Source organism: Mauremys mutica, chromosome 2 (assembly GCF_020497125.1).
Source record: "Mauremys mutica isolate MM-2020 ecotype Southern chromosome 2, ASM2049712v1, whole genome shotgun sequence".
Taxonomy (NCBI): Eukaryota; Metazoa; Chordata; order Testudines; family Geoemydidae; genus Mauremys; species Mauremys mutica.
In genome coordinates this window covers 25,289,132-25,312,011 of record NC_059073.1, presented here as the reverse complement: position 1 = coordinate 25,312,011, position 22,880 = coordinate 25,289,132, and the positions used below count along the sequence as shown (strand labels likewise).

The window sequence follows — 22,880 nt, the reverse complement described above, 5'->3', positions numbered from 1 at the left end:
ATTTTTATAACACCTTCCATCTGAGGTTTTCAAAGTGCCTCATTGACAAACAAGCCTCACCACACCCCTGCAAATTAGGGACGTGCTGTTGAGCACACTTTCACAGATGTAGAAACCAAGGAATAGAAAGATATTAACACTTTCTTTCGATTTCCCCTCCCCCCCTGCAAAATTTAGTTATAAGAGACTCCATCATGATAGCAAGCACAGAACAGCATTGGGGTTTAGAGCAGGAGGAAAGAAGTTGAGGGAGGGATAAGAACCATAAAACGTAAAAGGAAAACTGAAGTATGGCATTGAAGTGATGTTAAAAACCTAGGCCTAGATCCTGCTTCCCTTCCACTGATTTAGATAGGTGCAGAATTGTGAAGCTTTGAGTTTGTTTACACTTTTGTACTTCCATCAGCTGTATTTTATTTTGCACTTGCTGTATTTCATTCATCCTAATATAATCCTTTTGGAGAGGGGCTAATACATTTTGCCTTTGGGATGAATAGACTAGTTACAAGAAGTATTTTAAATAATTTCTTCAAATATTTGATAAAGGAATAAACCTGTTAAATGCCTAGACTTGGCATGCATCAAAAAAAGGCAAAAGCAAATAACAAGTGGACTTACTAAGTGGGAACTGAGAATTATTTCTCTAAGAGGACGTTTTCTGTATAACTAAGCAAGTGTTTTCTTTGTAAAACGAGAGATCTCACTGAAATGTCCATCTGTAATTCCCCATTTCTGCTTTTGTGACCTATTGCTCAAGATACATTATAGCAATCTTACTCATGAGGACATATTTCTTCCTTGCAGCTGCATGGGCTGAAAGCAGGCAGTAGGACCTGACAGCAGTGGACAGCAGCTCTTATTGTGAGGACCAGCCAGGGCAAAGGTGGGACAAGGCTGGATTCACTGCAGGACAGTCTGACCCAATCGCTCTACTCCAAGGCCACAAATAATCCAGGACTTCTGCCTGCCTACAGTGCCCCCAATAGCCTCATCAAAACCCTGGAAATTACCAGATGCCCAGACAACATCTCCTTGGTAACTGGCTGGATCACTGGTGGTTAATTTTAAAAAGAACATAATTACACAGGTAATGAGCTTACTGTGCAATTTTCAGGGGTTGTCGGTTCCTAAAACTCTTGTCCAGGGTCTTATCACCTATCTCTGGCCTCCCTGACATCCATATTGCCTTCTCCACACCAGTCCTTACAAAGCAATGCTGCTAAGGACCACATTCCTTGCCTGTGGATCTGATCTGATCTTGTGACATGCAGTACACCCCTCTGAATTCCTCTCTTGCAGTTACCCCTGTATTTCATTTCAGCTTATTCAAGCTTCCTGTCTTCCTCTTCAACACCCCTCCTCCCCCATACATTCTCTCTCATCTGATTTTTCTCTTACCATGTCATCCCAAGCCCCCTACTCCATCAGTGATGTCAGCCTCAGTACCCCATATGAATGTTTTTCACAACCACCTCTTCACTTTATTCCATGCTGCCCCCTCAGCATGGACCAGCTTTCCTGAGCCGCAGTACAAAGCCCCTGCCCTCTTCTCATTCAAATCCTTCTCGAAGTCCCTCTCTTTCTGCACTGCTTACAAGAGACTTAAGGCCAGATTTTCAGGGGCGGTGAATACCTTTTACTCTCATTGACTTCAACTGGAATCCTGGGGGCTCAGCACCTCTGAAGGATTTCTGGTCCACTGAATTCGATGGCAATCCATTCATTGGTTTCATGGCCACTGGACAAAGTCTAAGTTACTTCAAATACTTACTAATTTTATTAATCTGTAGTCCATCATCCTGTGTGTGTGTGGCAGAACAGTTACATAATTTGATTACTGTTCCCTGTGTGCAACTACTAATTGGCAGGGTTCAGCAAAAAAAACTTCTCCAAAGATTAGGTTATTACAGATTTATTTACTACTTCTTGCACCTTCCTTTAAGAATCTGGTATCTATCTGAGACAGGACATGAGAAACCACTGGCAGTTCTAAGGATGAATGTGCCATGCAAGTGCAAAGCGTAAAGCAAGTGATCTAGTTTGATCACACATCTATAAAGCTACTTGAGGGCAAGAAGAATCCTGGAATTCAATGAGCAATATATTCGAGTCTCTAGTATAAGCTACTATAAGAATATAAGAACGGCCATACTGGGTCAGACCAATGGTCCATCCAGCCCAGTATCCTGTCTTCCAACAGTGGCCAATGCCAGGTGCTTCAGAGGGAATGAACAGAACAGGCAGTCATCCAGTGATCCATCCACTATTGTCCATTCCCAGCTTCTGGCAAACGGAGATTAGGGACACTCAGAATGTGATGTTGCATACCTGCCCATCCTAACTAATAGCAGTTCATGGACCTTTCCTCCATGAATTTATCTAGTTCTTTTATGAATCCTGTTATATTTTTGGCCTTCACAACATACCCTGGCAAAAAGCTCCACAGGTTGACTGTGTGTTGTGTGAAGAAATACTTCCTTTTTGTTTGTTCTAAACCTGCTGCCTATTAATTTCATTGGGTGACCCCTAGTTCTTGTATTATGTGAAGGAGTAAAACATTTCCTTGTTTACTTTCTCCACACCAGTCATGATTTTATAGACCTCCATCCTATCCCCTCTTAGTCGTCTCTTTTCTAAGCTGAAAAGTCCCAGTCTTTTTAATCTCGCCTCACAAGGAAGCTGTTACATACCCCTAATAATTTTGTTGCCCTTTGCTGAACCTTTTCCAATTCCAATATATCTTTTTTGAGATGTGATGACAGATTTGCACACAGTATCCAAGGTGTGGGTGTACAGTGGGTTTATAGAGGCATTATGATATTTTCTGACTTATCTATCCTTTTCCTAATGGTTCCTAACATTCTGATAGCCTTTTTGACTGCTGCTGCACTCTGAGCAGATTTTTTTTTCAGGGAACTATCCACAATGACTCCAAAATCTCTTTCTTGAGTGCTAACAGCTAATTTAGACCCCATTATTTTGTATTTACAGCAGGGATGAGGATTATGTTTTCCAATGTGCTTTACTTTGCATGGATCAACATTGAATTTCATCTGTCATTTTGTTGCCTAGTTTTGTATGAGTCCTTTGTAACTCTTTGCAGTCTGCTTTGGATTTAACTATATTGAGTAATTTTGAATCATCTTCAGATTTTGCTACCTCATTGTTTTACCCATTTTTTCCAGATAATTTATTAATGTCCCAGTACAGATCCCTGGGGGACACCATTATTTATCTCTCTTCATTCTGAAAACTGGCCATTTTTTCCTGCTCTCTGTTTCCTATCTTTTAACCAGTTACTGATCCATGAGAGGACCTTCCCTCTGTTCTGATGACTCCTTACTTTGCTTAATAGCCTTTGGTTAGGGACCTTGTCAAAGGCTTTCTGTAAGTCCAAGTACACTATATCCACTGGACTGCCCTTGTCCACATGTTTATTGATCGCCACAAAGAATTCTAATAGATTGGCCAGGCACAATTTCCCTTTACAAAAGGGACTCTTCCCCAACAAATGGTTTTGTATGTTTCCAAACCAGCTAATGTTGCAAACAGGCCCACTGATAGGATTGCCAGGTGTCCGGTTTTTGACCAGAACACCCAGTCAAAAAGGGACCCCAGCGGCTCCGGTCAGCATTGCTGACTGGGCCATTTAAAGCCCGGCTGGCAGGCTCCCTACCTGGCTCCACATAGCTCCTGGAAGGGGCTGGCATGTGCCGCACTCTGGCTTCTAGGTGAAGGGATGGTCGGGGGGCTCCAGGCACTGCCCCCACCCCAAGCGCCAGCTCCGCAGCTCCCATTGGCCAGGAACCGCAGCCAATGGGAGCTGCAGAGGCAGTGCCTGCAGATGGAGGCTGTACACAGAGCTGCCTGGCTGCGCCCCTGACTAGGAGCTAGAGGAACATGTCACTGCTTCCGGGAGACGCCCAAGGTAAGTGCTGCCTGGAGCCTGAACCCCCTCCCATGCCCAAATTCCTGCCCCAGCCCTGAGCCCACTCCCAAACTCCCTTCCACAGCCCATACCCCAACCCCCAGCCCTGAGCCCCCTCCCACACCCAAACTTCCTCCCAGAGTCAGCACCCCAACCCCCTGCCCCAGCCTTGATCCCCCTCCTGCACTCCAAACCCCTCAGCCCCACCCCAGCCAGAGCCCTCACCCCCCACACGCACACTCCAACCCCAGACCAGAGCCACCTCCCACACCCTGAACCCCTCATTTCTGGTCCCACCCCAGAGCCCATACCCCCAGCCCAGAGCCTGTACCCCCTCCCACATCCCAACCCCCTGCCTCAGCCCTGAGCCGCTTCCTGCACCCAAACTCCCTCCCGGAGCCCACACCCACTCCTGCACTCTGAACCCCTCATCTCCAGCCCAGACCCCCTGCTGCACCCCAAACCTCCCATCCCCCACCCAAGAGCTGGCACCCCCAGCTAGATCCCTCAGCTCCCCAACCCTCTACCCCAGCCTGGAGCCCCCTCCTGCACCCTGAACCCCTCATTTCTGGTCCCACCCCAGAGCCCATACCCCCAGCCCAGAGCCTGTACCCCCTCCCACATCCCAACCCCCTGCCTCAGCCCTGAGCCGCTTCCTGCACCCAAACTCCCTCCCGGAATCCACACCCACTCCTGCACTCTGAACCCCTCATCTCCAGCCCAGACCCCCTGCTGCACCCCAAACCTCCCATCCCCCACCCAAGAGCTGGCACCCCCAGCTAGATCCCTCAGCTCCCCAACCCTCTACCCCAGCCTGGAGCCCCCTCCTGCACCCTGAACCCCTCATTTCTGGCCACATCCCAAAGCCCACACCCACAGCCTGTACCCCTTCCGACACTCCCACCCCCTGCCTCAGGCCAGAGCCCCCTCCCACGCTCCGAACCCCTGGATCCCACCCCCCAGCCTGGAGTCACCTCCTGCACCTCAAACCCCTCATCCCTGGCCCCACCCCAGAGCTCGCACCCCCAGCCAGAGCCCGCACTCCCCCCACCCGCTACCCAACCCCTTGCCCCAGCCCAGTGAAAATTAGTGAGTGAGAGTGGAGGAGAGCGAGCGACAGAGAGAGGGGGGATGGAGTGAGTGGGGACGGGGCCTCAGGGAAGGGAAGGGGCAGGAGGCAGGGCAAGTATGTTTGGTTTTGTGCAATTAGAAAGTTGGCAACCTTACCCACTGAGATAGAACACCATAATCTGTCTGAGACCCATCACTCCCTGCTGTAATTCAGATTAGAATTAGCAGAATTAATACTACAAACAACAGTTTGCTTTGCTTCCTTGTGCCTTGCCTGCCTGACCATTTAAAATGGGAAGAAAGGATTGTAAATTTGAGAGACAGGTTTGTGTTTTTCCACCAGATTATGCACAATCAATTTTGGGTGGCAAGGGGAAAGAATTGCCTTGTGCACCCAAGTTCTAGCACGTACAAAGGCCTTTTGTGACCTTGCCAAATCTTTGTTGTAGCAAACCATTACTGTGCATAGAGGGCAATGGCTTTATACTGTGTCAAATCTGAGTGGTGAAATATGCTTAGTAGAGGAAGGAGAAGTCGTTCTATCATGTGATCTGAAATGGCAAAGTGTGTTTGTTTGCCATTGTGCCTAATAGATGCCTGATTTGCAAGTAGTAATGCTTAATAAACTGTAAAAGCTCACCTGAAATGTCAGGCATTATATGGTTGGACAGCCCTTTTCCCTAGGAATGGGCACTGTTTGAAAGGTTTAATAGCAGGGATGTGTGTTTGCAAACTATGCTTATATTCTCACCCACTTTGCAAGTAAGGGGTGCATTGGCCTAAAGGAAACAAGTATCTGAGTCTAAGTTTAATTTCCTGTATTTGAGACTCTTGTCTCAACTCTTGAAGTAGTTATTGTCTCATTTGTTACAAATGAAGCCAACTTCGTTGGCTAGCATTCCATAGAGTGCATTTTTGAAAAACTTGACTATATCCACAGTTTAGAGGTTGATGGGAAGGCCGAATTCAGTGTCATTATAATGATGTTTTTTATTTATGAAGTTGCTACCATGGAAGCTAGGGACAATGATTCTGGATCCAGTTCACTGAAAGCAGCATGCTGTTCAGTTTCTTATTATTCTAAATAAATGTGTTGCTTGTGAGAGGTGCTGGGAGACTTTGTATCCTACTGTTATTAAACATTGGGTGTTGTGAGAATAAATATACAAAAAAGATTGTGAGGTGCCCACATTCTACAGTGGTGTGGATCATATAAGTTCCACAGATAGATAAGTGCCTAAGCTAGAAGTCTGTACGTGTAGAGGGGACACAGAAAGGTATAATTTCAAATTGCTGCAAGGGATTTTAGCCAGTAATGGAAATCACCTGGCAGCACTTCAAAAAAAAAAAAGTCCCCTAGTTGTGGTGTTGCATTTTGATGGCCATCTACAGAATACGTTTGAAAATAATTTTTCCTTTAAACAAGTTACAATAAAATACATTTTAATTAAAAAGTGTGACAAGATCAGATTGGATCCCAATTATACCAGGATATCTTTGTACAAAAGCCTCTCATTAAAACTAAGTCCTCTAATCACCATGGGATTAAAAAAATAGAGAGACAAGAAAGCCTAACCATTGTAAACCACTCCCCATTCAAGTACTGTATTCCTTGTATCATTTTGGCTACGCTTAAAAAAGCAAATCACCACCACCCCAAAGTAATCAGTCACAATGGGGCTGTATAGATTTGGCCAGCTGATCTCCATCAAAAGCTTCTCTATCTTATAAAGATACTTTTGCACAAGATCTTTGTCTTGTCCTGGGGTGAGTTTCTTTTAAAAACTAGGGGAAGCAAGTTTTGTGTTAATATCATGCAGCGCTGACTGTGACTGCAGGGGAACTAATCAAATTTTAGGAAGGAGCTGTACCAAACAAACTGTTTTCCCCAGTGACAGGAAAAATAAAGGCTGGAGTGCAAGGCTGAGATTTTCAAAATGGGTCCCTGAGGTTCATCTCCTAAATCCATATTTAGGTCCTGACTCAGCCAGGTACTTAAGGATGTGACTAGTACCAAAGATTTCAGTGGGACTGACTATTCTGTGCTTAAAGCCAGACGTGCTTAAGAACCTGGCTGAATCATGGCCTTAGGTACCAAAATAAGAGGCCTGGTTTTCTTGGGTGCTAAGCACACAGCAGCTACCCTTGGCTTAATTTGAGAGGTACTGGATGCTCAGAATGTATGGAAGCCAAGCTGTTTATTTAGGTGCCTAAATATGGACTAAGGACTCCTATTTTTTTTAACATTTTTTGAGAGCATAGTTATTGTGCAAATACTTCTGCTGTGTTTCCCCTGTAGTGCATCCTGCACCCTTCCTTATAGTATCAAGGCACAGAAACCTCAGGAGTTCACTTTTAGTAGAGGGGTTTTAAATCTGGTTTCCTTTTATTCCAGATTGGAACCGGTGGTTTAAAAATGGGAACTATTGACCTGTCATGAGATGCTAAAAAAAGGCTCTAGGCTAACTGAAGTTCACATTTCAGAAACCTTGCCAATTTAAATGAGTACGAATGATAGGTGGCATCAGTGGGAACACAGAGTTAAAGGAGGAAAATAAGGAAAATGTGGAAAACAGCAGTATATTGGGAGTAAGGTTGAAACCACCATGTGGGAGGAAGATTTTAAGCTATCCCATTCTCAGATTACCCTCTCCTGATCTGTGAAAAAAGGCTCAAAGAAATAGTGATCCTTCTTCAGCAATGTAAAGATGAAGTACATACAGAAGCCCTTGAAAGAAAGGAAATAAAGTAGTTAAATAGTGACCCAACTACATAATAAATATTTAAATCAGGCGGCCCATCCCTATGTTTTGATAATGCATCTTGGTGGGTTGCTACCCATGCAGCAGAAACTTCTTAAGCATTTGATGGCACCTTATTTTATATATATAGTATAAAAAACGTTTATTTTGCTTTCCACCTCTGCTAGATTTTCCTATGCAACAGTAATATTACAAACCTAAGCTTTCAAAAATCATGAGCCAGGCCCCAAAAAATCATGAAATTGACTTAAAAATCATGATTTTTTATTTTTTTTGGGACCACACACACCAATATGGTTCTTTCTATTTGCCTTCTGGTGCTGAGGCTTTAAGAACTTCAAATATCACAAAATTACAACTGCTGGCAACACTGAAGAGGTGTCCAATATGTAAAGGCAGCACAATGGGTGTATCATCAACAGCAGGGATCAAACCCAGAATCTCTGGATCTGAAAGCATGAACAGCTGATGTGTGAGCTAAAAGACCCATCTCTCTTAGCCAAGGCTGATTCTGCAGGCTTATTGACCTCTCTGTGTCACCCAGTCAGCAGAGACGGAAAGAGCACCACATTGAATAAGCATGAGTTACCAATGTACATCATTCATTTTTTAAAGTTTTTTGTTTTTATTGTTCCATTTTATAAGGTATCTACTAAGAACTTTCCTAATTGGTCAATAAGCTACTCAAACAAAAGTCTGTCGCGTGCGGGGGGGAGCTGAAGGGGGTATTTGTCATTCAAACACGTCCTCTTGGTTATACGCAGGTTTTTTCATTCCCTTCTGTTTGGTTTTTTTTCGTTTTTGTTTTCCAAATTAAAAAGTTTTCAGTGCTTGTGAAAGGTGCCAGATTGCTGATGCTGGAAACTGAAGCCCAAAATTCACAGGACAAGTACAGCAGGGAAAGCTTTTCCACAGCAAACCACCAGCGTGCCTCAACCTTCATTGCAGGAATCACATTTAGAAGTGAGTCTCCACATATATTCAATCCCTGACATTTCTGCTGAGACTTAAATCAGGCATTGAATGCCCCCAACTATGCAGGTTTACGGGAGGGAGGAGTTGGGGTGGGGGAGGGAGCTTTTAGTACAATAAGTTTTCTCCTCTGTGAAGTCCTCTGGGCACTGCCTGGCTTCCTGTATCATTCGTGACATGTGCCATATGTTGTGTTTGTCAAGCCAGAGAACAGTGCTTTATGGGATATTTTTCAACAAACTAAAGATCTTTTAAAAAGGCAGTTAAAACTTGTTTCTGTGCTGAATGCCCCATACAGTAGGAATATCCAGCAGGTACATCTAGGCTTAACTCTGTTTTCTTTAACTTTGTAATTCAACTTCAAAAGTCTGCATGAGTGCCTGTAAATTGATGTTGTTGCATGGAAAAGGTGATTTTTTTTTCTAGTTAGGTGAAAAGATTGTACAACTCTCCGTGGAGAAGACTGGTGCTAGAAACACAAAAGGGTAAACACTTTGTCCTATTGCTTAAAAACTGTAAACATATGAAGAGAAGAAATCAAATGATGAAGGACCTGGCTAGACCCTAGACTGTCCAGTTTTCCTTGTGGTCTGGGGACACTTAACCTGGTAGAGTTCTTACCTTATGTTTAAAGTGGATAAAATTACTTCAGCATGAGAATGTATTCCATGTAGGTGGGGAAAAGCTGTCATGGAAGAGATCAGAGGAAGGAGAAAGGAAACCCAGGAGGTGCCATTTAGATGTTTGATCTTAACAAATGGAGTTGGTTTCTAAAAGTTGCTAGAATGAAGAGTGATCCTTTAACTCACCCCCACCCCCACCCCAGGATAACTCACTCTTCTGTAAAGGCATCAAATGTGCTTCAAAAGAGAAGAAACTAAATACTCAGACAAATAATTTTCTCCATGTAAAATCAAATGTGGATGCAGCTGGGGTTTACGCAGTGTAGTGGAGGGTCCTATCTAGAAATACATTTTCTATTCTGTATCTGTAAATAACATGCCTCCCATCTTATGGCCACAGCTAAAGCCAAGATGGAGAAAGTTGAATCCAGTGATGGAAATTCAACCAGCTGAATAGGCAGGGAATTAGAGTGGCTAGGGTAATTGTTTTGTAATTTTATACTTTTCCTATTAAGAAAACTCAGTCAAATTTTTAAAAACCCTTTTTAGAAATCCAGAGTTTGATTTTTTTTTTACACACACAAAACTAAAACAAACAAACAAAAAACACAACTTTACTAGCAACATTTTTTTTACACAGTGCATAATTAACCCGTAGAATTTACTGCCACTGGAAATAATTGAGGCCAAGGATTTGAAGAGGTTAGACATTTCTGTGGCTATTGAGAACACTTACTATTACAAATAAGTAGGATATTTAAAAATATAGTTTTGGAAAGATATAAACCTTCATGCCATGCTTGCAGAAACAGTCTGTTCCAGTGGATAGAGCACTGGACAAGAAGTATGGAAACAGGGATTCCATCTCCAGCTCTGCCACTGATCTGCTGTTTGACTTTGGACAAGTTACTTCACCTCCCGGTGTCCATTCTTCCACCACCCCTTGTCTGTTTAGCCTGTAAGCTCTTCTAGACAGAGTCAGTCTCTTACTATGTTTGTGGAGTGTTTGCCAGACAGAGGCCCTCATCATTGGGGGAACCACCATGCATTACTGTACTGCAAATAATTATGTTTCAGGGTGTAATCTAACCACCAAGTGACAAGGGTTAGAGGAGAAACTTCCCTTTTAGACAGATTATTCCATGATGATTCAAAATACAAAGTCAGGGCCAACATTTTCTGACTTGAGAGGCAGGCTCCTAAAACTGCACTCAGGCACCTACATATAATCAGCTTGATACGGTGCTAAGAACCTGAATCTCCCGTTGATTTTACTGGGACTAGTGAGTGTCTTTTGCATTTATATTTAGGTCCCTAAACATGGATTTATGCGCCTAACTTTAAGCCATCAACTGTAAATATTCTGGCTGATGATTCTAGCTGGGAATTTTTTTTAAAAGTCATGGCACACAGTATTTTAGTTTAATATTAAACTTAACTGGGAAAGGACTGTCCATTTGTGTATGTACAATAGCTAGTGTAGCCCTGATTCTGTCTGAGGCCTTGGACTCTCAGCAATGCAAATGACAAAGTTTATTTTTCATGATGAAAGTCTTCAAATAGCTGTCATCTATAGTTTAAAAATCTGCAATGAGAACAAAGTACCTGTGTAAATTATATAACACTTACTAGTATGTCTTGGTTTGATGAGGCGTCTCCCAGTATACATGATTTTATACCATTTATAAGCCCAGATCACTATCACACTGGTCATATACAAGCCAAATTTGTTTAAAGACAAAGGGGAAGATTTTCAATGGCACAGAGGGGAGTTAGTCACACAGCTCCTATTGGCTTTAATAATAATAAATACCAACCACTCTTCGTCAGTAGATCTCAGAGTGCATCGCAGTCTATAATGCATTTATTCTCACAACGTCCCTACTAGGTAGGGCAGTGCTATTATCTCCATTTTACAGATGGGGAACTAAAGTTCAAAGAGGCTAAGTAACTTGCCCAAGGTCACACAGGAAGTCTGTGGCAGAACAGGGAACTCATCCCAGGTTTCCAAAGTCCTAGGCTAGTGCTATTACCACTGGGTCATCCTTCCTCTGCAGTCAATACCCCTTGGTGCCTTTGAAAATTTCCCCTCCCCCAACCCACCGTCCCAACCCCCCCAAAAAACAACATGGAGTCTTGTTCAGTAGTTAATTGGCAGGCTAGGGTGATGAAGACCAGTGACTAGTGATTTGGGGTGCCTCCTTTAAAGGTACCTTAAGGAGTATTTTAAGAGGGCTTGATTTTCAGAAAGTGCTGAGCACCAGCTGTCGGAAAGTCAGGCCCTTTGTACTGTCCCAGGTTGGGTGCCGAAAAAGTAGAGCGCCCAGAATCACTAGTCGCTTTTGGAATCTTGACCATATGATTTTATAAGAAAGAAAAACTACAAATCACTTTTTTCGTTTAGAATTCTAGGTGTCAAAAAACAGCCATAATCATGAACACCTGGATGTTTTCAAATTGTGTTCTGTTTATGGCACTATAATTTTTTTTTAAGTTTCATTTTGTCACTACTAACATACACGAAGCAAAAATAATAGAATAATTCAAATTATACAGAAGTTTATCTTTAACATTAACCTAATAAATTAACATTTCCACACAAATATTATAAAACGTATTCAGAACCCTCACCTTCTAATTCCACTTTCTTCTAATTCCATTTTATTCAACCTACAAAGAATCAAAAGGGTCTCAAGCCTCTAGGCAGCTCCAACATGAATAAAAGTTTAGAACAGGGTTTCTCAAACAGGGGTCGCCGCTTGTGTAAGGAAAGCCCCTGGCAGGCCGGGCCGGTGTGTTTACCTGCCCCATCCGCAGGTCCGGCAAATCGCGGCTCCCACTGGCCACGGATCGCTGCTCTGGGCCACTGGGAGCTGCTGGAAGCGGCGGCCAGTAAGTCCCTCGGCTGGACCTGTGGACGGGACAGATAAACACACCGGCCTGGCCCGCCAGGGGCTTTCCCTACACAAGCAGCAACCCCTGTTTGAGAAACCCTGGTTTAGAAGATCTAGTCTGTATTCCCCAACACATTGTCCAATGTAAACTGTGCTCCAACTTCCAAGTATGAGATCTTCCCGAAGTTTTTCCCTTCTACTACTATTTTCTTCTGTAAATCATGTAAGCTATAACCAGCTGCTATATATGAACCTTCTTATGGGTCTCATTTGCCCTGGTCCACTTGTGCTTATTCCCCTGTACATTATTAAAATGTGCTAAGCATGTAATTACAGTAGAATGTAATGGCATTTTCGCTATCCTAGTTGATATGCTTTTTTATATTACTGTAACAGCTGCACGCTAAAAACAGTTGTGGGGGGAGGAAACACTATCCCGTATAGGTTCCTTTTCATACCCTGAAATGTAACTCTCCTCCCACATCCCTGGATTTAGCTTTTCTAAATGGGGACAGGATAATAACTCTAATATACTGCACACCTTTGCCATCTCCCCCTCCCATGGTCTTTGTGTGGTGAAAAATAAGGGGGGGGATGTATGATGATTGATCATGTAATGTTAATTAAAATCTGCTCTGGCCTAAACTCCTCGAGTTTGACTTTTGCATAGCCATGCCTCTTGGAATCAAGTGTTTCAAAGTCAAGCATGCACATCCACACTTTGAATCTTGTAGATGATGTGCAGGCACAAGTTGAAAGGTATGGGGAGAGGAAGCCATCAATGAAGCAAGTCAGAAATTAACTAGCCAGTTCAGGTATAGAGTAGTTGCAGCATTGTAGAGTGCTTGGCTTTAGAGTACTGATAGTGGTAAGAAATTCTGCTGATAAGAGGAAATAAATGCAACTGATTTTCTACTTTATAAAGTGGCCGTGCAGTTTGTGAGTTGGTAGAAACAATATCTGAATGGCATCTAAGAGTAATGAATGTAGACTGTAATTGTTTTTCAATCAGATTGATTTGTTGCACTATAAACTGGGATAATATCCTGAAACCTGAAGGCATAAAGACTTGGCTGCTGTCTGTCAGAGATGTCCCTAACGTGTGTTCCCCAGCTGCTTCATCTGTAACTCACTGTGAGGAACGGGTTCCAAAGAAAAGAATTGGAGAACTGTGTGAGGCAGTTCAGAACTCAGTGAAATTAGACATCCGATCTGGGGCATTGTTTCTTGTAGCTTTTTTTATTGTTACAGTTTTGAGTCATAGGGCGCAATTCATTCCTTGAGTTGTGGTGACTGTTTGTTGTGTTCAGGAAATTTATTATCAAGAACATACTTTTTATGGAGATTAGGCTACTGAGCAATTAAACCAAAAGATTAGTAAAAAAAAAATCCCAACCCTCCCTGTTCAAAGTGACGACACCACTCCCACCCTTTCTGTATCTTGGAAGTGAAACCTCAATTTTTTGTTTGTTCATTTTAATTTATATTTTCTTTTGATTATTGTTGTTCTTTCCCCTGCCACAAATTCCTGGATGAAGGCAGGTGCTGGGGTCCCTCTGTGTTGATGTATGGCAGAGCAGACAACTGAGTAAGACAGATCCGTTAGATTCTGTTAGCGTGATATAAGCCATACAAGTGATGCCAAAGTGTGTCGGGGGGAGAGGGGTGTAATTTTTCTTTAAAAACAAAACAAAACAAAAAAAAGACAGACAGACCTCTCAGGTATCAATCTGCAGTAGGCACAATTCACCGAGGATAGGGTTTCAAACAGTTTGGGGTTTCATCCCTTACCCATTTGTCAGATCTGGCCAATTTTGATACTGTTGTAGGATGCTGTATAGCATGGTCCCATTTCTGCTGTCTCTCTCCTTTCTCCCAGAGTTACGAAGATTTTCCTTATTGCTTTTTAAGGAGAGGTTTCTTACAATTTCTGATGATGTGAGGAAATACCTTTTTCACGCCCCTCATATTCTGCATGTTGGAGTCAAAGGCACCTCTCATCTTCTATGTCACATTGGTTGCAGTTGCTCTTCTCTGGGTTTTGGCTTTGCTTTGTGCAAATGGGCAGTATCCCAACTGCATGGGAGATTTCCACTCTGCTGCTTCTTCTCGGGAGCCAGCTTAGAGGGAGCACTGTTCCTTAAGCAGATAATTGTGGGGAGGGAGCCCCAAAGTAGAAATTAGGAGGTGCAACTGGCCAGTGGTTAGGGCCACAAGTGTTGAAAGAGAGGGATGTGAGGGTATGAAGAGGGGCTAATGCCCACTTCTCAAGAGGCTCAGCGTTCAGCAGGTAAAGAATTTTGATTCTTGGTCTGATCAGTCCTAGGCTAGAACAACTCCTGAAGCCAGGTCTACACTAGAAACCTTTGACAGTACAGAAATGTCAGATAGGGAAGTGGATTTTTTTTTACATTTCTATACCTGCAAAAGCCCTATTGTAGATACAGTTATACTGGCATGAAACTTATTTACCTCAGGGAACTGGCATAAGCTATGTCAGTAAAAGCACTTTTTTGCCAGTATAAGCTGCATCTATACTGGAAGGATTTGCTGGTATAGTTACACTGGTATAGCTATACTGGCAAACCTTTTCTAGTGTAGATCTGGCCTAAGCATTGGTTCATTTTTCGCAGCCTGTCGCGCTGTATGGTTCTTAAGAACCCATCAGTGGCCCCACTCTTGCCCTCTATTCAGTGCCTAAGGGCACAGCTAAGAAGTCTGGGGCTTTTTCTCACATGGATGCACAAAATCAGTTGACACTCTGTCCCTGAGTCTGGCTCTGTCGAGCCATTTTCCTATTTAAAAAGTCATTGTGAGGGGGAAGTTGAGTTATTCTGACCCAGAGTTAAACAGTAACAAAGCCGTTCACTGTGGCCACTCGTTCAAATGCTGTAATGGATTTTTGAGAAGATATATTTAAAGGAGCAGGTCACTTTTGACCTGTACAGTACCAGCTCAAATCAGTTGTCTGTCTCTCTCTCTTTTTCTCTCTCTCTCTCACACACACACACGGTTTGGACCAAGCTCAGGCATACAGCTGTGTGTTTAGAGACAAGTGATCTCATTTTTAACCTTTGTTGTCTTTAGCTTTTTGTGTCTTAGCTCATGAAATACCAGGATTTTGTGTTCTAGCATGGCAAGACAAAAAGGAAGTATGGCAGCCCAGGTTGCAGGGGTGGGGGTGCAGGAAGGAGGCCAGGGTTTGGCTGTGTGAAGTCTATATTTCATCCCCATGTTCAGGTGAGTCATGTATGCTTGGCCTGAATGAGTCACTGGTCTAAGGCTCTCTGCCTGTTGTGCTCGCTGAGGCCTAGTTCCATGGCTCCTGTGGTGGAGCACCAGTAACAACAGCTCATCTCTGCACCCCCACACTGCCTGAGACTGCTTCTGTCAACAAAAGCAACTGAAAGGAAGGTCAATGGATTCCCAATGATAATGAAACATAAACAACAAAACAGGCTGGGTTGTGGTGGGGGAGGCTGTGCGTGACTAGGGCAAAAAAATAAAATAAAATCCATTCCTGGCAAAACACCATTGGCTTCATACCAGGGATGAATATGGCCCCTAAAAATCTTAGTATTTTTGAAAAAATAAATGAAGGCTGTGAGATGAGGTTTAACTTTTTTGTTTTCTACGTAGATTTGTTTGTTGCTGTGGAACAAAGCTAGGCTGTAGCTGAGTGAGTTTGGGGTTTGTTTGATTTTAAATCATTGCTAGTTACAGAAACAGCCATCTGTTGGTACAGTGTGGTGACTCATGCCAGCACAGTGGTTCTCAACCAGGGGTCCAGGGCCCCCTGAGGGGCCACGAGCAGGTTTCAGGGGGGCCACCAAGCAGGGCCAGCATTAGACTTGCTGGAGCCCAGGATAGAAAGCCGATGCCCACTGCATGGGGCTGAAGCCCAGGGCCCTGATCCCCGCCACCCAGAGTTGAAGCCAAAGCCTGAGCAATGTGGCTTCGTGGAACCCCTATGACATGGGGCCTCAGGCAGTCACCCTGCTTGCTATCCCCTAATACCAGCCCTGGCTTCTATTTGCACAAAGCCAATTGTTGTGGCACAGGTGAGCCATGGAGATTTTATAGCATGTTGAGGGGCCTCTGAAAGAAAAAGGTTGAGAATCCCTGTGCTAGCAAGTTGGTATTCTTCCTTAGCGGCTGATCTAGTTAACTTTTAAGCACAGGAGAGTCTGAGGCGCCCATTTCAGAGAAGCAGAGGCAGAATCATTTAACAGCTCTGTCAGAAGACCCAACGAAGCTAAAAGCCATCTTTTGTGGGCTTTGATGTCCTGACAAGATGCTTCCTTTTGAAAGCTCTGAGACACTTCTGTTATTTTCTCTGACATTCCCAGTGAAAAGCTATTAAATTAGATGTGGCAGCCCCTCCAAATTCATATGGTGTGATTCTTTGAGATTTGGCATATGTGATCTTCATTTGGTATGAGAACTGACTGGTAGCTTCAGGGCTGGAGGGGGCTTCTTAACAACTTTATATTAATTTATCCCAAATGAGACGTGAGCCAAGGTATTGGAGGGGCAGGCACCATGGACATCTGAATTCACAACGTCTCTACACTTTGGCAGACATCCCATCGAGGAAGTCAAGTGCTGGAGAGATGTTTTCCTCACCCTGACAGCAAAAGGCAATGTCTGCATCAGCTGGTTTGAGATGCCTCTTCATGGGCTCTAGAGATTTGTGCCCTATTTTTCCTCCTCTTGCAGGCAGGCCATCTCACGTAAAGGTCAAGGGTTCAAAGTGGTTTTCTGTGGCATCACAGAGATCTCATTGATGTCTGGGACTGGGGAGAACTTCTGTGGATCTTTTCCTGCAAGTAAACACGGATGATCAGAATAGAGTTAACTTTTTACAAATCTCTAAAGAGAAGCATCCGATTTGTCCTTAATTTGCACATAGGGTCATAATTTTTTTTGAGCGGAAAAACTAATTCTTAAAAATAAATTTACAAACCGTAGGTTAAAAGGAAAAAAAAGTCTTTCCACATCGCTATTTGAGACCATGCCCAACTGGAGCCTTATACAATTTTTAGCCTTAATCACAATCTTAACTGGAACAGTGTCTTGCTTTCTTCTACATCTATCTATCCATCTGTCCGTGTAGCTATTTATAATGTACCCATCATTGTGGTATCTCAGCTCCTCCACTCTATCCGAGCATCCTCACATGCACACGTTCAATAAGTCTTGTTTTGGCTTTGATGCCTCTTAGATTCTCTTTCTCTTTCTTTTGCTGATTTTACCACATGGTTCTTTTAGAGAAAATAAAACAAAAACAAAATAAAATAAAACCTGTTCTTAGGGAGGCACTGTTGCCTAGTGGATAGAGCACTAGACTTTGGAATTGGGAGAGCTGGGTTCTAGTCCTGTCTCTGCCACTGGCGTGCTCAAGGACCTGGGAAAGTCACTTCATCTTTCTGTGCCTCAGTTTTGCCACCTGTAAAATGGGGATAATGATAATACAGGGGTAATGCATTTGAGCTCTGTGGCTGAAGAACTAGGTGGTATTATTATTTCAAAGTGGTGAAGCGAAAAATGAGACAGGGAGATGACTAAAAACCAAAGTGGCCTCTTTGTCCGTCTGTCTCTTTCTCTCTCGCTCGCCCACTCTTTTTTTTAATCTTTATTTTAGAACAAGAATAGTGGAAGCTTAGAAATAATTATACAATGGTTCTGCAGTTGTATTTCATTGTGTGATGTCTGGATTTTGCCATGGTATGGAAACTGAAACATATAAGAGGAATTATTTCAGGGAAATTCTATGGCCTGTTATGCAACAGATCAGACTAGATCAAACTGGTCCCTTCTGGTTTTATAATCTATTAATAGACTGACTGTGATCACTGCAGTATAAAAATGAGTTTCTTCTATGAGCAAATTTGAATTTGTTCTTTTTGATGGAATAATCTGTCACATATGAAAGGGGGATGAGGATAGATGGTCTTGCATCCCCCAGCACTTTTCTAACAATCTTCCAGCACCACCAGTGGTAGCAAAAGATTTTACTGCTGCAGCATCTAACCCAGCTCTGAGTAGATTTAGGCACAATGGTGGTGAAAATGGATGAGCCCTTTTTACTTCCATAAAACAACTGTTGCTACCAGTGATGCTCAATGGAGACAGGGGCCTGCAGTAAAAATGGTATGTGACCATGTAATTAAAGTCTGTAACATAATGCACATAATGCAACCTGAATTCGGCCCCCTTGTGTGAACTCTTCAAATAAAAAGAGAACTCTTATATGAGTCAATCCAGATGTGTACAGTACCCCAGTGTATCGCATCAGACTCTGCAAGGCTTTGGGATATGGACAGCATTATCTTTTCTGGTGTACAATATTGGTGCTCTCCAATCAGAGGAGCATGGAACATAATAGCCCTGATTCAACAAAGCATTTCAGCATATGCTTAACCTGAAACACATGAAACAGTCCCATCCCCATTAATTGAAGCACCTAATGATGTGCTTAATTCCCATTGAGTCCCAATGGGACTTAAACATGTGCTTAACATTAAGCACATCCGTCAGTGCTTTGCCGAACTGGGGCCAATATGCATTAGCATACTTCCCCAGCATGCCAAAGCATCGTCTCTGTTAGCATGTAGAACAGAGCTGTCCATACTAATAAAAGGTGATGAGAGGAAGCTGACTGTGACCGAGGTATGTCTGCACTACGGGATTATTCCGATTTTACAGAAACCGATTTTTGTAAACAGATTGTATAAAGTCGAGGGCACGCAGCCACACTAAGCACATTAATTCGGCGGCGTGCGTCCATGTACCAAGGCTAGCGTTGACTTCCGGAGCGTTGCACTGTGGGTAGCTATCCCATAGTTCCCGCAGTCTCCCCCCGCCCATTGGAATTCTGGGTTGAGATCCCAATGCTTGATGGGGCCAAAAATTTGTCGCGGGTGGTTATGGGTAAATGTTGTCAGTCAATCCTCCCTCTGTCAATCATTTTTCACCCTTTTCCCTGGATTGCCCGGGCAGACGCCATAGCACAGCAGCCATGGAGCCTGTTCAGCCTTTTTTCACTGTCACCGGATGTCTACTGGATGCTGTTAACAGACACGGTACTGCAGTGCTACACAGCAGCATCCCCTTGCCTTTGCAAGTTAGCAAAGACGGTTACCAGTCATACTGTACCGTCTGCTGCTGTCATGGGTGCTCCTGGCCGGCCTCAGTGAGGTCAGTCGGGGGTGCCTGGACAAAAATGGGACTGACTCCCCAGGTCATTCGCTTCTTTAAGTTTTGTCTAATGGAGAGTCAGTCCTGCCTAGAATATCAGGCAAACGTACTAAAGAACCAGAGAGGCAAACGGCCGGTCTGGGTCAGAGCCCCAGACATCCCGCAGAAATGATGAGCTGCATGCCATTCTAGGGGGTGCCCCTGCAATAACCCCACCTGTTGCTTCCCTCCTCACCCACCCCTCCTGGGCTACCGTGGCAGTTGTCCCCTCCCATTTGTGTGATGAAGTAATAAAGAATGCATGAATAAGAAACAGCACTGACTTTATTGCCTCTGCCAGCAGAGATCAAAGGGGGGAGGGGAGGGCGGTTGGCTTACAGCAAAGTAGAGTGAACCACCATTCTGCACTTACTCAGCCTATAGCTGAAAATGGGAATCTGTGACAAGCACTAGGATAGAAGCACAGGCAGGACTGAATCTCCATTTGTGTGTGGGCCTTTGGTTGACACTGGTAAAATACAAAATGTCCCAGGATATGTATGTTAGGGGACAGTTCTAAACGGCAGCTTAATTTTTTTTATTTGAGGCAAAATGTAGAGGTCTAAGTATCTGATTGTGTCCCTGGTAGCAAGAGGTAGACTGGGGTAGGCGCAACCACGCGGTGCTGTTGACTGGGAGAGCAGCCTGAGGCAGAAGCCTCCAGCTGGCATGATATTCCAGGCAGGACTGAATCTCCATTAGACAAAGAAGAGAATGACCTGGATATATACCCTGAACCACCCGCAACAATGTTTTTGACCCTTCAGGCTTTGGAAACTCAGCCAAGAATTCAAATGGTTTTCGGAGAGTGCAGGAACTGTGGGATAGCTACAGATAGCTACAGTCGTCAGTCGCCCCTCCCTTCGTGAGCATCCATTTGATTCTTTGGCTTTCCGGTACGCTTGTCTCAGCTCCTTAAGTTTCACACAGCACTGTGTTGAGTCCCTGTTGTGGCCTCTGTCCATCATAGCCTTGGGATTTTTTCAAATGTTTTGGCATTTTGTCTATTGGAACGGAGTTCTGATAGAACAGATTCATCTCCCCATACAGAGATCAGATTCAGTATCTCCTGTACGGTCCATGCTGGAGCTCTTTTTTGATTCTGGGACTGCATGGTCGGTCACCTGTGCTGATCAGCTCTCCACGCTGGGCAAACAGGAAATGAAATTCAAAAGTTCGCGGTGCTTTTCCTGTCTACCTGGCCAGTGCATCCGAGTTCAGATTGCTGTCCAGAGCAGTCACAGTGGTGCACTGTGGGATAGCTCCGGAGGCCAATACCGTCGAATTGCGGCCACACTAATCCTAATTCAAAATGGCAATACCGATTTCAGCACTACTCCCCTCGTCGGGGAGGAGTACAGATATCAATATTAAGAGCCCTTTATATCGAAGTAAAGGGCTTTGTTGTGTGGACGGGTGCAGGGTTAATTTGGTTTAACACTGCTAAATTCGAGATAAACTCGTAGTGTAGACCAGGCCCAAGACAGCATGGATCTCTACTGAGACATCTATTATGTAACAAACAGCATCTTCAGCTGTGTTCTCCTCCACACTTTTGCTGTACCATTTTAATAATTCACATTTAGTGAGAGCCTTTTGTGCCCAGGTGCTCCACACTGTGAAATATAGGGAATCGCTTCACCCACCACTGAAATGCAGGCCCTTTTGGGGCTGGAATGCCATAGCTGTTTAATAGTGCACAGTAACCCTGGACAGGAGAACACTGTATCCAGTTAAAACTGCCATGCAATGTTATATCATTTAATTTAGATTCCTCCAATGTCTCTGCTAGGCTCTGGACTCCTCCCAGCATTTAAAAACAGGCAATTAGAAAATTTAAAATATTTCCATACAGGACCTTGATCCATAAATTCTCCAATTAATAGTCCCCCTACAAAAATAAAGGCCCTCTACCTACTCATTTCATACGTCCCCTTCCATATACAGCTCCTCCATCTATGAACCCTGGCTGCCTCTTAGTAAAGATTAGTTCTGCAGCATGCACAGAAGTTTACAGAATCCAGGCTCTGACAGATCAAGGAAGGAAGCAAATTGGAGTTAAGGATCCATCAAAGAAAACATTCTGTCAGTAGGAGGCTTCAGTTCAAGTGCTTGTCTTTGCTGATCACTGGCAACATTGCATAAGGAGAAGGGTCAGTCAACTGAGTCCCAAACCATTCAGTGTTTTATAACTTAAAACCAGCACCTTGAGCTCCACCCAGAAATTTACATGAAAGCAGTTCTCTGCTGTTATGTGCTTCTGCCTGATGCACCACACACCAAGTGGGCAGTCACATTCTGCACTAGCTTGAGCTCTTGAGTGGTCCCAAAGTGAACCAAACCCGGGTTTGATTGTGAATTAGAGAAATGCCTCAGCACGCGACTGAGATGCACTTTCAGGACCTGAGCCATTGGAAATGTGAACAGCATTTGCAAGATTTTTAAAGCCTATTTCTGAAGTAGCATCACCTGAGTTTGAACTGGAGAGTTAAATCCATTGGCATTGAAGCCAATGGATGCAGTTATTTTTGGTTTATACCTGTGTAATCAAGAGCAGATTTTTGATCTTTTTTGAGTTTGACCTGGTTTCCAGCAGTGCTGAGCGTCCATAGCTCCATCTAACTTCAACAAGAACATCAGGTTCTCAGCACCTCTGAAAAATCTGCCATTATTACCTAGAAACAGATATTTTCAGAAGGTCTCTATGTCCCTTTAACTCTTCCATTTACTTACAAGTGAAATTTACACTGACATCAATATTTTGGTTTAGGTACATTAAGTTGTTGTGACACTTAAATTCCATCCCCTTGATCAGCACAGAGAGATCATAATACAGCTTGTGTCATTTTGTTCTTGTTTGCTATTCTACTGACTGGTGTTGATGTCATGTTCTTTTAAAAAATAAAACATTAACTTAAAAAAATCCATGCAGAACATCAGGAGTTCAAAATCCTACAATATGTGAATCCAACCCCTGAAATAGTTAAATAGAGCTAAGGAAATCCTTCAGAAAAATTCAATATATAACTTATAGTTTTATCATAACACCAGTAGGAACAAAGTACAGTAAGGGTGGGTAGATGTGTGTGTGTGTGTGTGTGTGTGAGAGAGAGAGAGAGAGAGAGAGAGAAATGGGCCTTCTAGAAATTTCCCTCAGTCATTTTTATCGATTTTCAGTGAAAAGCGTTCTTTAAGAAAACTTTATTTATATCGCTGTAACTTGTAGCATCTTCACAAAGGGCTGATGCAGCAACTTGCTGTCTATTTTAACCTATTCTAAATCAAGATGTAGCGTTTCGAAATTGAGTGGCTGTGTATAATAAATATTTGCTTTGCCCTAACTCTCTTTTTTTCCATTCTGCATGTACCAACACAAGTGAGACCACCATAT

The 22,880-nt window shown here is 43.5% G+C and overlaps 1 protein-coding gene across 2 annotated transcripts in view; it reads left to right on the top strand.

The window, feature by feature from the left end:
• ZHX2 (zinc fingers and homeoboxes 2) overlaps positions 1–22,880 on the top strand; it is a 115,731-nt gene that overhangs the window by 83,155 nt on the left and 9,696 nt on the right. The window contains exon 2 of one of the 2 annotated variants that reach the window (XM_045006203.1): positions 805–1,087. The exons of the other annotated variant lie outside the window; for it this stretch is intronic. The gene's annotated coding sequence lies outside the window, so the exon portion shown is untranslated. The remainder of the gene's footprint in view (positions 1–804; positions 1,088–22,880) is intronic. 2 annotated transcript variants of the gene reach the window in all.